Source organism: Temnothorax longispinosus, chromosome 2 (genome assembly GCF_030848805.1).
Source record: "Temnothorax longispinosus isolate EJ_2023e chromosome 2, Tlon_JGU_v1, whole genome shotgun sequence".
Lineage (NCBI taxonomy): Eukaryota > Metazoa > Arthropoda > Insecta > Hymenoptera > Formicidae > Temnothorax > Temnothorax longispinosus.
The window spans coordinates 18,929,653-18,945,208 of record NC_092359.1 but is presented as its reverse complement, the minus strand read 5'-3'; the positions used below and the strand labels follow the sequence as shown (position 1 = coordinate 18,945,208).

The following is a 15,556-nucleotide window of genomic DNA, read 5'->3' as shown; positions in this document are numbered from 1 at the left end:
AGGAGCCGCATAGATATAACCGTATATCATTGTTTCCTGAAACTTCCGGGAGCTCCTGGCACGTCCTGCCGCGTGATTTCAGAACGCGGGCATCGTCCACGTGTTTTACCTACGCCCGCACGCCGCCGAACGAGAACTCGGCCGTGGTATCGCGATTAAAATGCGCTTTTATGACGGCACGAATGAGCTTCGCGTGCCGGCCCTTCGTCCTCGCATTGGACAACGCTGGGAGAATAACGCGCGCACGAAATAAAATGGAAATTTCTTTCGCCTTCTTCCGGCATCGCACCTCTGCCACCCTCTCCACGGTGTATGTGTGCGACGTTCGGTTCTTTCGTCATCACAAATCTCGAAACGGTTCTTACACGAAAGCACCCGGGGGTGGGGGGGGGGAGCGGGGCGGGAGAAGCTCGAGGGTGGCTCTCGTAATCTCCTTCGTTATAGCTGCAAAGCTCCAATGGGTCGTTAAGTCCTCCCCATTGCGAGCGTCGGCCCGATAGTTTTAGCTATGTATAAAAGAGAAGTCAGCTGCCGGTGACAATTAAAAGGCTCCTTTTGCGGCGCGACGCGGCTGCGACACGCAGCTTTCAGCTGCGGGATTTCGTTTGTGCGCCGGGAGGGCGCGAAAAAAAGCTTGCCGTAATTATCGAAACATTGAACGTGCCGCGCATAAAAGATGGTTTTCAATTACTCGGTAACTAGAAATCCGGTCTGCCGCGCGGCTCGCTCCAAAAACACAGGACACCGGCCGCTTTGAACCGGAAACCGGGACGACGCCACAGAGAGGGATGATATTCTTTTTTCCCCCGGTGATATACGGTCAAAGTGTTGCGATAGGAACGCGTCGAATTTTCCACGACGAAATCTCTCCCTGGGTATTGAGCAAGTGTTACGACGCGCACACAACACTTTGAATATCATACGCGTTTTCGTTCGTCAAAAAGGCTGTTCGGAGGGGATGGCTAAAGGAACGAAGAAACCTAAGCCTCTTATCCTCTGAGCTTAATTCGACTCGTAATCCCTCGGCAGTGAGTCCGGACGTAAAGTCCGTTGGCAGCTTGCGAATGAACATGGACGGTGGAAGTTTCTTCGTCCTTAAGACCCGTCGAATGCGGCGCGCGCAAGTAATAGGTGCGCGGTCGGGATAATACTACTTCGCGTCTTCGCTAATGGCACAGAAGTCGGGGGAGGTCCCTTTCAGTCCCGTTTGCAAAGTCTATTTTTAATCAGGCTCAAGGTTAAGGCTTAAAGCATATTAAAATGATCCGCCGCCTTGTTCGCCCGCGAAAATTGCCTCGTTCAATTATGAATTCCGTGGAGGAGGAGGAGGCGACATCACTTGCCCATAGTAAGTTATTATTAGATTATTTATCGCGAGCGTCTCCGCGAGAGCGTTGAATACAAAAGACCTCTTTGTTTGCGCCGTAAAATATTGATCGCTCTGACAGACTAGATACGGGATCGATCTTGATACGTTTTCGCATTCGTACATACTCGAATATAACACGTTCGGCCTTCAATATATACGCCACGTATGTATCGGTCGGCGTCGCGCGAGAAAACGACCGAGATTTCGTCCCTTTTCTTCCGATATAACGAGACTCTTAAAATTATTCAAGCTGAACGCGAATAGAAGCCGCGCTCGTGGAGGGGTTCCTTTTATCTGCAGCCGGCGTAAAACGCGAGCTCGAAACTAACATCGCGGATTCGATCGGAGGCTCGTATTTTCGCGCGCGGTATCCGGTGATAAAAACGCCGTGTGCCGAACGTAATCTTTATAGCGCGACTCGCGTCGAGACTATGGAGAGTAGTGTTTGGTCTTCGGACGGAAGCCGCTCGATACGATCGGGCGGGGATCGAACAATACGAGCAGAAGGCGGAAGAATATCGGAAAACGAGCGCCATCGGGGGGTCGCGCGTACTTTTGTGTTCGCCCGACATAGACGTGGAGCGAAATCGCGATCAAGCGCTCGGGGTCTTCCTTTCTGTACGCTGCAACGAGAAAAAAGCGAGGTAAACCGTCGGTGTGTTCTCTTTTGCGGCTTCCGCGTGTGTAATAAAACGGATAAGGGGAAAATGTGGTTATATGAAATTTAATTATGGTCTACCAACACGCGTTATGTTGAAACAACACCGTCGTAAGTATGAATTTTAATTGCCAATAGAATCATTCCCGCGACGATCGTGTTCGAGCGAAAAGTTTCATTGTTGATATCACTCTCTACCGAGTCATATCGTAAAATAGACGATGATGAATAACTAATCCGGCGTATTTAATGGAGACAGTGATGACCTGCATTATATTAAATAAACAATTTTAATTTGAACAGACTGCTAAGAAAAATGTTGTTTTGAGTAAGAAAGCAATAACATACTGGATAATTCATCGTTCATTAATATACGGATGGCAAAAAAAAAAAAAAGATTGTTGATCGCTCATTTGCCGACATCAGACTAATGATAAATGAAGACAAATCCTACGGTAGTCGGCTACCAGTAGTTCGTGCCGAGCGCGTCGTGATTCTCCCCGATTCCCCAGCGGTATTTCTCGACTGTCAGAAAAGCATCGATTTCGGGGATATGGATCCTCCCCCGCCTCCTTCTCCAATGAAAATATCATAAGCCGTGAGTTTCCTTGCTCCGAATATTCGGCCGCGGCGTCGGCCAAAACGAGGATAATCGATATGCTTTATCATACTGAATTATTCAAGCCTTACTCGGCTTATCCCACTTTTGGCATTGGCCGAACCGGGGGGTGGTCCGGAAGAAAAGTTTGATACCCGCGCGAATGTATCGCTAGCGTGCGCCGCGTGGTCAGAATCGTACGTCATTCTCAGTATCGTAAATAGAAGCTTAATAATACTTCCTTCATTCGTATTGCATCCCACTTCTTTACGGTATGCTTCTATAAGGTAAATGTACCAATGCCGGGACACTTAAGACAGGTATGTCTGCACACCTTTATCATTTTAATTTTTAAATATGTATAACGCGAATTAAAAATTAAAGATAAAAGTATAATACAAGAAAGATATTTTTATCTTTGATTCTTTGATTTTAATTCACGTTATAACTTATTTAAGGACTAAAATGATAGAAATGTCTAGACATAGGTACAGGCATGTGTATAGGCATTGGTACATTTACCTTACTTTCAGAAAAGTTTCACGAAACAAAATGTAATTTTTGTTAATTAAAATGGATGTAAACATTAAACCGAGCGAATTAACCTATGTAACTCGGCGATTTAAAATAAGTATAAGATTTAACATTTAACGCGTGATTTAAAAAACTGCGCGTGTTTAAAATTTTGATTTAAATAATAATTATTCTGTGAAGAAAAAAAAAACCGTTTCTGCTTTTCTTTCTCTACTGAAAAACAGGAAGTATAAAGTTGCCGTGGACTGTTTTGTATTTCTTAGCAGCTATCATTCGCATACCTCCTGTTGATTTTATAAACAATTTTTATGCCAGTCGATTTCTGACGCGTCAAAGCGGCTCACGGATTCATCCAGCAATCCCCGCATTCTCCGCTCAATTAACTTTTGCCGTTCCGGAAAAAAACAGATATCGGGAGTGAATTCCTATCGCTGTTTTTTATGTCTTTTATGAAACTTATAATTCGCTAAAATCTACTTTGGAACTCGCAGTAACGATAAAATAACAAAGAAAAGGTCGAGCGCTGCTAAACTTATTAGAATATTTATTCTTATAAAGTTGACTAATTATATTTTAAGTACTAGAAAGAGTTCTTTTTACAAGTCAAGCATTGCATCGCTTAACAATATATTTTATGACTTGTGTTTAATATAGATCCGATTTCCAAGCATCAATATTTAGTAAAACTGTTAATTACAAAACCGTACAATTATACTATGTGGATCAATTGGCGTATACGCACGTTTATTATTAAAATTTATTCGTTAATGCCAAAAGAATGAATCGCATTATCAGTACAGCTTTCGCCGCTCGCGTCGTTTAAAATCCATTTACTCAGAGCGCAATATGATAACACTTTTTGAAAATAATGTACAGTCGTTTGAGGTAGAAATTATATCTACGCGATCTCACGCTAATTGCCAACCTCTACCGAGCTCTTCGCTTATTAAACCACCGGCGACGTCGTGCGCCAGCGAGACCGCGCTGGATAATTCATGAGCGTTGAAAACGCCGTCTGATTTACGTGGAAATTCGGACGACTCACGAGGACAATTTGGGGATCGTAAATTCACCATTCGTGACGGCGTTCGAGACTTCGACAAGAAACAGTTTTTCTGGGCAAGACGGGGGCTCCGCGCGCGCGTACAACCCGGGCCGTCGGCGTCGCGTCGCCCTTGTCGTATCTCTTCCACACCCTCTGGGTGAACCCCTCCTTCCTGACGAGAGCGCGTGACTTCGGGAATTTGGTTCCCCTGAGGAAACTACAGTCACTCTCGTCTCGTTCCTGCGCTCTCGGGACGGTCGTTTGGCTGAATAAATGATCGGCCGGGAAGTCATCTCGTTACTTACGGTGTTTCCCCGTCGGGGCTCGAGGGGGATTTCGTCGGTGGTGGCTGCGCGTCTGTTGAAACGAAGGGCTCGTAGCTCATCGCCCTCCGAAAATCATTCTCGCCTCTTATATCCGCGTTTCGCTCTTAATTCCCTCGGCTCGCGGCCGAGTCCTCGCCTCGCCTCGCCTCGCCTCGAATCGATCGGGCCGAAGTTATTGTCCGCGCCGGTCGTCGCCGCACTTTAGCGTTTCCCTCGCGAGCACGAGGGACGATAAATTACGTTCTCGCGGGCCGCGGCGATAAATAATCGGACGCGCGGATGGCACTGCGGTAAGAACAATGTTCCCGGCGAGCCGGCAAGCGACCCGGGGACTTCGTGACTGTCACGAACACACGTACGGAGTTATCAGCGGTTAAAGTTCTCCGCGTTTCGTTAGGATACGGTGCGGGCTCGCATCGAGGATCAATCGCACGGTCGTCGATTCCGATTGCGGGCGGTAGGGCGGTCCAATTTGCCAACCTTAATTTCCTTCCACGTCGTCCTACAAATTGCAATCTTTCGCCACGTGCCGGCCGCTGCTTGAGCACGCACTTTCGTGCGTGGGGTTCGTTTGTTCGGCGAATGGGACTAATTTCCGGTTTCCCGGTCATTTCATAAGGGCGTTGTCGTAGCGCCGAGGTACAAGGAGGAAGGCGATTGGGGAGAACATGCGCGCAAAGATTGAGAAAAATTAGCCGGACGTTTTCTTTTTGTTCTTTCCGACAGAGAGAAAAAGAGAGGGGAAGGTGAACGATGAGGAGAGAAGAGAAGGCGAGCGGGAATCGAGCTGCCGCTGCTTAATCCTCGGCGAGAGTTCTTTTGTACAACGACTACTTCCGCCGGATGAGACGTTCCTTGAAAGTAATCCGAGAAATGCAGCTGTGTGAGTGAGAGAGCGCCGGAAGATCTTAAATACATCTGCAGTCGCGTAATTGATGGATTAAATCGCGGGCTATCGCGAACTCGCCGCGACCGTACGACGTCGTAGATACATATAATACGTACGCATCGAATTAGCTTACTCGCCGCTTCGCCGTCTTCCGCTGATAGGCAAAGTTATTTAATCGCTCTCTCGGCCCCGGCGAGATCAACGGCGAGACCATCGGATTACAACAACGGCGAGAGTCGGGCGTATTACGCGCTTAATAAACCGCGCATCACGGCGCGATTTATAGACGTTTTCTGGTAATTATCCGACGGACGATATCGCCAGGGTTATGGTCCCTTTTAACGTCGGGCGTAAATCTCCTAAGCGCGGATACGCGATGTACGAAGGTCTGCGGGTTTACGAGGTACGAGCAGATGCAGGTATCCCGCGTTCGAATTAAAAATAAATCGAGTGGCTTCCTTCTGGGGACTCTCGCCGTCTCTTGAAATAGACTCGCTGTGGGGACGAATGTATATACATCAAATCCCGATGAAAGTGACCTGTTGGTTAAATTTCTTCGCGTCAATCGCGACTAACAATAAAAATTGCATAGGTAAATTAGTAATTTTTTTTTCTTTCTGGCATTTCTGCGAAAGAAAAATGCAACGTTTTACAGTTTTATTCGTCTTTTATTTTGTCGTGCGTTACATAAATATTTGCGAATTATTTGCGGATTAATAGTGAATTGATTAACTATTTAAATAAAGTGATAACTAATTAAATGATTTTACATATCTGTGTAATTGATTAAATAAATTTACATGTTTAATTAAATGAATCGATATATATTATATTTGTGATTATATTTTTGATCAATAAAATTGGGTCAATACGAATCGCAAATAAGCACAGATATCCGTGCGATATCGTTGTTTGGTTTTCTTTTTTTTTCTATGTTTCTTCTCGAATATTGTATAAGAAAAGAGACAATTTTATTTAGTTCATAAACAGCAGTTAACTGAAGAAGAGATCGGAACAGAGATAATTCGGAAGATTATATCTTGGAAATACTACAAAAAAATAAGATCTTGATAAAAGTGTACACGATTATTGTATCGCACACATGCGGTTCATTCGTACCTCATTAATTAGAGTGTTCTACAAATTATCTAATTATATAATTCCAATTATATTTTATCTTTTCCTTGTTCTGTGTCGTAATTTCAACTCGCGTTCCAAGTTCACCGAGTTATTTAAATACCACGCGGTAACAAGGAAACATTCTCCATCCGCCGGCTCTACTTCCGCCTTAAGCGCGCCTTAGTCCGCCGTGTTAGGTAGATCCATAAATATCTTCATACGGGCAGGTGCATCGAAGCGCCGTGTACGTTGCCAAACACGGACGACGGATTCGTAGAATCATGAAGCTGTACAGCTCTGCGTCGCCTGTAAAAACCCCCTGGGTGGTAAAGCTACGTTTATTACTGCGTCGCGTTTATGATTTTTATACCCACGAAGTATCCCGAGGCGGCTGACCGCAGTAAAATTGAGACAGGAAGGGAGAGAGAGAGAGAAAGAGAGAGGGCATCTTAACGCCAGTTTGTGATGATGCAATCTATAACGGAGTAATACCCCTCCTTCTTCGTCGAATCGTGGCGACGATTTTATTTCCTCCTCGTCGGTGTCTCGTCTAGCTTTCTCTATTTTTACGCGTCTCTCGTCGAATTCTTTTAACACGGGTCCTTTCTCGAAGCGTTGCAGGCACGCGTGCGACTTAGCCGAAATCCGTAGCCCTGTAACATTGTAATGGATAAAGTGCTGTTTAATATCTTTGTTACAAATGCGCTTTCTACAGCGAATTATTTTACAGTATATATTTTCCCCGCTACCTTCCCTGCACGTCCATTCGTTTTAAAAGTATTTTGTATCGAAGAAAATATTTATTACTCGCGTCTGATGATTATCTTGAAAATGCATTTGTTAATACTATACGTGATGTATTAAAAACGCTTTCGAGTTATAAAGTTATTAAAATGCAGTCGACACGTTTTTATTCATTCTACCGTAATATTGAGGATAATGAAGATACAAAGAAAGGTATTAGAGTAAAATACATTTTCTACATTTTTAGATATCCTACGGCAACAGTTTGCACAACGGTAGGTTAATCGCACCATGGCTCACACTGAATCGTGTAATTATCGCATAATATATAGAATAATTTCGGTCTGATTAAGTCCAATGGAACTTACAATACTGGCCGTACGTAAAAATTAAGAGTTAAATTCCCATATGCACGATGTGAAAAACATGCGGGTATAATTCTCCTCTTCTTTTTATCGTGTTTTGTCTGTATTTTTCAGTAAAGCCGCAAGCATATGTGTAGACGGAAATATTATATTACTAAATCTCACCTCCTCGCGCCGCGGTTGATTGCATCTCGTATCGGGAGACGTTACGCCCGTTTTTCCTTGTACCCCGGCTTTTATATCCGACGTAACTTTTCTTCATCGTCCCGCGGGATGCATCATTCTTTCATTTGCAAGGTACCTATTCGGCGGCTGTGTTATCGCGCCGGCTGTAACCGCTCGAACGGGCCCGAAATTTACGGCCGCGCCTCCCTATTTCGCGAATCGCATTATGTTATCGTTTGGATTCGACACGTACACGCGCCCCGGGATATTCCTAACTAGTCCCGGTGCCGACTGGAAGAGACGGAAAAAAGTTTAGCCCAGTTTCGGCGATGGGTATTTTGGCTCCGTGACAACGGTCCTCGTCCCCTCGGTACTTTCTACTTCCGCAACTCGGACCGCCAAACGCGGGACAACTTTCGTTGTTGGGGAGATAGCGAACTTCGCGATTAACGATTTCGTTGGAGAATTCACGAATCCCTATCGTCAGAAGCGAATCGGACGGTATCGGTCGCGAACGAGTAGAAAATTCAACTGTCAGAAAAAATATTTTCTAGCCGGCAGACGTGGCCGCTCCGTTTTCACCGCAACTTCGTGCCGTTCTTGTTTATTTTTTTGTTTTTCGCTGCGCTTTATTGAAATCGTCGCAATGTTGCGGAATAAAAATTTTTGCCGCTTCACTTTTGCAGAATCGCTCTGCGGGATTAATAATGCCCGAATAATTTCTTTCTCTTTTTAATAAATATCAGATACACTGTTAATGCGCGTACAACAATCGATGCTTTCATTCTTCCGTACGCTTTGTGAGATATTCTCGTATTCGCATCTTTCTCTTTATTATTATGCTTGATTGCGCTTTGTTATGTATTTGTCTTTGCCGTTACGAATCGTGCTTGTCTCTAACAAGCTTTGTAACGCGAAATCCGTCGAACGGTGTCTACAATTTTGCTTCCGATTGTAGTTTTCGTAATTTCTCTATACATATGTTCGCCCTGTACGCAGCACGGTCTAGGTTTCTTTTATCGCGAGGTATATAATCTCCCTTTCTCGTCATGCTCAGGTATGTCTTCGGTTTGTATGCTTTCTATTCACAGTCGGTGTTATCTAGGAAGATTATATCAAAGCAAGAGTCTCGATTATACCGTCGCACCTGACCCCCTATGCGCCTCGATTCCTCAAGGCCAAGTTAAAGCTGTATATTCGACGTTTGCCGCGGAATTTTATTATTTTAGCCTCCAGGGTCGATTCCATAAATCCGGGGATGAAGAGCCACGGCACGCGAACCTCCCTCGCTGATCTCTTCGAGTTTGCACTTCTACTTTCGCGCCTCCGCCCTGTAAAACAAGGTTCCAATCAAATTTCCAGTTTCTTTTCAACCCGAGAATGTTAATGCCACTCAACTCAAGCACTACCGTAATTCTATGTACATTTGCTTTCATAATCATTTTCTGCGGATTAAACATAAACTGTCGAAACTTTATGTCATTTTTGTCTAAAGCAAACAAATATGATTGTGAATTTATTTTCGAAAGGTTTTAAGGATATTTTTTATCTGAATACATTCTTTCCACCTGTCTACTTTCCCATCATATACTTCCGTTCTCAACGTATCTTACTTTGTTAACGCGCGGTAGAATCATCCGGAAAGCGGCGGTATAATCGAGACTTAACGGCCCATGAAATCAAACGGATCACGAAAGGTCGATGACGGCGGCGTGGGAACCGGTAATGACGCACGCGGATTTACCGAAAAATATAAACGCCGTCACGGACGGCGAAAAAAAATTATAATAGAGCGGACGGGGATTTGCGGGCGAAATGTCTGTTTTTACGATTACGAGCTTTCTTACGGAAAAGTACCGAGGAAGAAAACGTCTTCGAGTGTTGTGTCTCTGATTGACGAGTGGATATAAAAGAACGTACCTAACTGGACGGGTAGTGGTCGCGCCCATTAGTTAAAGGTGGTTGGTACGGGTTGGTTGAGGGAGGCGCGCACACAGGGATGAAAGAGAGAGAGAGCGAGAGAGAGAGAGAAAGGAGAACGGACAGAGCGGAGTATAATGGCGGGGTTAACGAATGGTCGCGAACGACCGCAATTGAGTTCTAAATTTAACTTGGTGGTAGAGGTGGATTCGCCATTTCTGCGATTTCACGGGAGTGCCCGATCCGATTCAATCCGAACTCCGCTTCTCAGAAATCTCGTGGACCATCAAACTACTTATTCCCCATTCCGGCGTGGCCCGGCCTGGCCCGGCCGCGGCGCGGCTCGCTCGCCGTCAGACAATGGTTTGGCGGGTACGATCGATCTTATTATTCGCCGTTAGGCGGACGATTATTATTATTCGCCCAAGTATCGAGCGGTGACTCGTGTATTTTCGCGTCGTTCTTTTAAGCGAGCGCATACGTTAAAGTCCAAGCCCAAATTACTTGCGGGGAAAACTTTTCGCGGACCTCGTGAACGCGCGGACCCCGGGAGCAAACAATGTTTAAAGGATTGGTGCAACTTTTGAAGTTTCTGAAACTTTATGTTCTCCCACTGAACTCGAGAGTACTCGCGATATTCAAACGAAAAAGTTTACATAATTTATTTAAATATATGAGACCGAAGAATTTCCGCCGGTCATAAAATGACTTAATTGTGCGTTAGTAGATAGTGTAAGGTACTTCATGGGGCAGAAAATGAAAACGGAATATATTTAGAGTATTTAGACAAAGGCGAGCACCTGCGAGCATATCTTAATGTCTGCGGGCATAATAGTTGTACACACAGATACGTAGGTTTTGCTACGAACTTAAGTTTCGCGTTGATTCTTTATGCGTTGGAGCTGCTCGCAAATTACGGCGCTGAACTTCCACCGTAACTTTTCGTCTTTTCGAAGACGAACTCGCCGTACCTACGGCGTAAAGTTCATATTTTCTCTGACGGTGTATAAGTACGCACGTACGCGCGTATTCACGTATATATATACCCCGTCGCGCACATGCAACGGATACAATGATAGCGAGCTGTATAGCGAGCGGGAAGCGATGCAAGAGTCACGTTTCTCTTTTCCTGCTCCTTTCCGATAATAGGAATTACATTCACGTTACGCAGTCATGGAGGAAGCTGCATAAGGATGGGCGCTGGGTATCCCCGGTGCTTCCTGAAACAGGCAACGTCAACGAAATCGCCGCAAAACATCCACGCCACGTACGACGACGGAGCGTTTCTGCTCTGCGACTGACACATTTTTGCCGGGTGTATGTCGCCGCGAAATTCGCGGCGGCCGCGCCCGTTAGCAACATTACGACGACACAACATCGTGCATTATTTCCGCGGGGAAGGCGCTTGTCGGTGCCCATGCCGCGGACTAGATCGATCGGGACAACGCACGATGAACATCGCGACTATCTCTCAGGGTGAAACTTGATTCTCTTTTTTATCTAATTGTAATTTAGCCGTTGCGCTTACTCGGAAGAGAGAGGAAGAGAGAGAGAGAGAGAGAGAGAGAGAGAGAGAGAGAGAGAGAGAGAGAGAGAGAGAGAGAATTTCTCTTTCGCGAAAACCGGATATGATGCCACGGCCGGATATCGACGCGCACACATACGTAGGCACACCGACGGCTCGGTACACACGTAGCCGCATCAAGGAAGAGGCACCTGAGAGCCGCAAAAGAGACTCTTGCACTTCTCATCGGCCGTGAAAGGCTGCACAATAAAGCGCGATATTAACGCCGCGAGCTTCCCGCTATTGCGCCGCAACTAGGATGCAATCCGTTCTCCCTTTCCCGCGCACCGCATAGCTTCCGCTTTTTTGGTCCGGCGGCGACGCGCGCGTTGTCTTTATTGCGAGCACGTTCCACAAAATCCACGGCGCTTGTGACGTGTTCAAGGTCCGATCGAGTATGCCATAGATACACCGTAATGAAATTATCCTCCTTATTGCGAGGTTATTAAATACAACTAACGGATCCCAAACTCTATATGCAACGTTACACACGCTTCCGAAGTTTCCTCGTAATTGTAATCTCTCATAATTTTGCATTTTGTATTTATGATTAACTTTCAAAAGCTACCAGGTCCATATATAGTCCATATATCTTCAAAAATTGATGTTTTCGGACGATTTAATATTAATTATTGGCAATTTTTCTAATTCTATTATATTTTTCAGTTTTTCTACTCCTATTTCATATGTAATTTTTTTTTAATTTGGTCGATTAGATCTAGAGTTATACACGATCAAGAAGGTTTATATATGGACAGTGCAGCTTCAAGTAGTTGAGATTTGAAATGAAGCTTTTAAGGGTTAATCCATTATTCGGACATCACAGTTAATTCGAGTTCTAAATCAAAACGATTCTTTCTCAAAGAGAACAAGGACTCATCCGTACTCTTATTAAAACAAAATTAATAACCTTGACTCCGACTCGAATTAGTACAGTTATCGGAATATCATTTCACTGCTCCGCTCCGGCCGACTATATATATATTTCGGGAGTTTGAAAACTTTTATATTTCAATTCTGCGTTTCCTCCCCGTTCGCATACAAAATTTATCCGTTTTCGACGTATACCGAATATAATATCGATCATCGCTTTCCACGTGGCAGGCGAACGTGACTGCGAAGCCAGCGTTTACGACAGGTAAAATGCGCTTTCGGTTCGGAACGCGCTCCCGATGTCCTTCCGCGCATTACAGCACATCGGTTACGGTTCTACTCCATTTCCACGTCGCGCTTTTCCCCCCGTCTTTTCTACTCCGTCGCGCTTTTCCCTTATTTGCGCTCGCGCGTGCACCGAAAATCCCACCTCTCTCGTCCTTTCTCTCACATAAATTTCCTCGGTGTAAGGTCGACCTTATTTGTCAGCGGAACGGTCTCGTGACACTCGACCTACCTACACGGCTTATCTCGTTGTTTGACGGCGCGTTTGCTTATCCTCTCGTTCGAGCGGGCCGGATAGGGACGCGTTTGAAATAGACAATAAATATCTTCGGATAAGTCCGCATCGATAAGGGCAGGCACGGATATTTATCGTGCCTCGCGCGGACCGTTCCGCACTCGCGCCAAGTATCGCGCTCTCTATCTTATTGTCGATTTCCGCGCGCCGGACATCCGCTTTGTGCAGTTGGTGCACGCTCGTGCATCATATGTATTTCGGAAACCTGCATAAGAAAGGTTGCATAAAGATTTTCCGCGTGAAACTTGCCGACGCGCGCAGAACTGAACGATCGATCGCGGGAGCGGGTGGATGAATCTTTTCTATAAAAATATTGTAAGCAAAGAAAAAAAAACTACGAGACGATTTCTCATCGAACGCTGATTTGTCCTATTGAAGAAGCGAACAATCATCGCTCCCTTTTCGCGGCTCGTATCTACATTTGATTGCTCGCCGGCTTTTTTCGCTGCAGCGCGCGATCGATCGGCCACCGTTCGGCGAAGGCTAAATTAGCGAGTGGATCCACTTCGAGGATAAACATTCTTCGATTCCGAGGAACCTAATCGCCTGTACTGTACCGGAGAAACTGCGTAATCAACATTTATATCGCTCCACGTATGAATAATCTCGAGTTCGATGCATATACGATGAAAAATGCAACACATTCAAATGCCGGCGCATGCAAATTCACGAATTACGCTCGTATGTAAAACATGTTTGTATCGCAGCGGGCCGAGAGCGAGCGATAGATTCTTCCCGTGATTATTTCGTACCGCAGACACGTTTTTCCATGTATTTCGCACGCGAACGGCTGACTCCTCGTCGTGTTGCCGTATATAACGCGTCGAAACTCGCGGACGCACGCGCGGCCGGCGGGATATTAATTTCGATATCGAAATCAGATAATGCAGCCGCGGCGCAAAGTGCGCCGCGAGTTTCGACGGAGTTTCGATTCGCCGCGATCCATGGAAATGAGGTTCGGCCCAGTAATACCGATGCGCGCACCCGGAGTATATAACTTCCATTCCCTTTCTGCAATGTATAACGCGGTAAGCGGCGACAGCCCGTCGACGCGGTCCCGCGCTCGGGAGCTAGGTATTTTCACGAAGTCGCAAGTCGTCGGCGACAAAATCGATATCAATTTTTTTTTGTTACGACTCGAGGCGATTTTCAGATTGCGTGACGCGGAAAAGCGGTCTTGATTTCCCTCGAAAGCGTGGTTTAATATCCGACGCGAAACTTTTCTCAGGGTCCATTAAAGTAGTAGTTTTGAACAATTTTAAATCCGCGACAGCGCAAAACCACCTTGCGGCGCGCATGTCTCTAGAAATTGTTAACCCACAATAATGACTGAGCGGTATTTTAGATTTCAGATAAATGTGTATCATATATAGGATAGCAGACACGTCATCCAGCTGATTCATTTGTTCTCGACAGCTTTTGAATGACGAGTGTCATCGACATCCTGCTTTCAATCGTTCTTGGTCATTCTCATCGATATTCCTTCGTACCATTAAGTAACCCGATATCTTGGGTTATTGATGCTGCCGAAATTATCTGCCGCAATAATGACCGATACGTACTATCGATCCCGCTCGCTTCGGTTGCTTTTTAATCGGGCGATGCGAAAGACGATTATCATGGGAATTTCAACGTTAACGGCTGACAATCAGCGCGATATTGTCGAACCGAACATCAGCGAGCCGTAACTGCAGCTACAGCGAACATCATTCACTTGGTAACGTCGCTTGGGCGAGAAATCAAGGATCGACGGGTGCCGAAGGACTTTTCACAGCTGCCTCGGTGTAATCTCGCGACGAGGCGTGTGGAGTCACTCGCGTGACGCGGATGAAGAAAAACAGACGTAGAGCTGCCACAAAGTTGGACAGGGCGGCAATTTAGCCGGGGCGTTCGTGATGACACGCAACTCGACGGACTTCATCCTCCGGTGGTCTTCACACAAGAAATCGATAGACGGAGAATTCCTAATAAAAGCGTATACGAAATAATCGTGCGGTCGCGACCCGTTCGCCAGTCCTTTTTCCAACGGCTATTTTTCTTGGCAACAAGTGTCCCATTTCTCTTACGTCGTAAGAAAAATCTTGAATAACTCCGCGTCGCGCGCGTCAATTGATGATCGATTATTCATCGCAAATCGGGCATCAAAACGCTCGCTAATTGTCAACAATTTCACTTTCGGCGTCTCAACAATCTTTTCTCGGCATGTGTGTCTCCGACACAAACACGTAGATTAATCTGGGAGATTCTTAATTTATTTCGTCCGTTTGATTCTTGTGTAGCGCGGCTTTTATCGAATTTCAATGCGCTTCAATATACTCGCAATACCGTATCGATGCTTTATCGAGGAGCGCAACTTGAAGCGTTATTTCTTCGGCGCGAGAAAATACATTGTTGCCGTCGAGCAGGATACTCTAATTACGTGCTCGCTTCTTGTTTTCAGTCCGTAGTCGCGAGAACGTTTATTTGTGTCGAGACTCGCGAGGCTAAAATCTGTAGTATTATCAACGGTACCCTCGTCACATCGTAAAGAAGACAGGTGTGTAGTAAACGAGTTTTGAAATCACCGGAAGTTCGTGCTATCTTTCTCTACCCGAACTCGACGGTAGTGTTATTTTCTATCGTATTATTTGTCTATCATGCGCGGTAAATGTCATCATGACGGACGTAAAGAAGACTTTTTTTATCTACATTTTTTAGCGTACCTAAATTAATACTCCCTTAATGTCGTATTCGTGCTAATTAAACGAACTAAAATGGATTTATTGAGTTTTTAATGAATTATTTAATGAATTATCGAGAAAATTGGC

At 45.3% G+C, this 15,556-nt stretch overlaps 1 protein-coding gene and 1 long non-coding RNA gene across 3 annotated transcripts in view; one reads left to right on the top strand and one right to left on the bottom strand.

Annotated features, from left to right (window-relative positions):
• The window catches only part of Shg (E-cadherin shotgun), a 123,369-nt gene that overhangs the window by 75,516 nt on the left and 32,297 nt on the right, over nucleotides 1-15,556 (top strand). The window lies entirely within an intron of this gene.
• The window catches only part of LOC139809211 (uncharacterized), a 169,257-nt gene continuing 159,768 nt past the window's right edge, over nucleotides 6,068-15,556 (bottom strand). The window contains exons 5-7 of the long non-coding RNA XR_011731054.1: nucleotides 8,952-9,143; nucleotides 6,909-7,191; nucleotides 6,068-6,857 (exon numbers count right to left, since the gene is read on the bottom strand). This is a non-coding gene — a long non-coding RNA (uncharacterized lncRNA). The remainder of the gene's footprint in view (nucleotides 6,858-6,908; nucleotides 7,192-8,951; nucleotides 9,144-15,556) is intronic.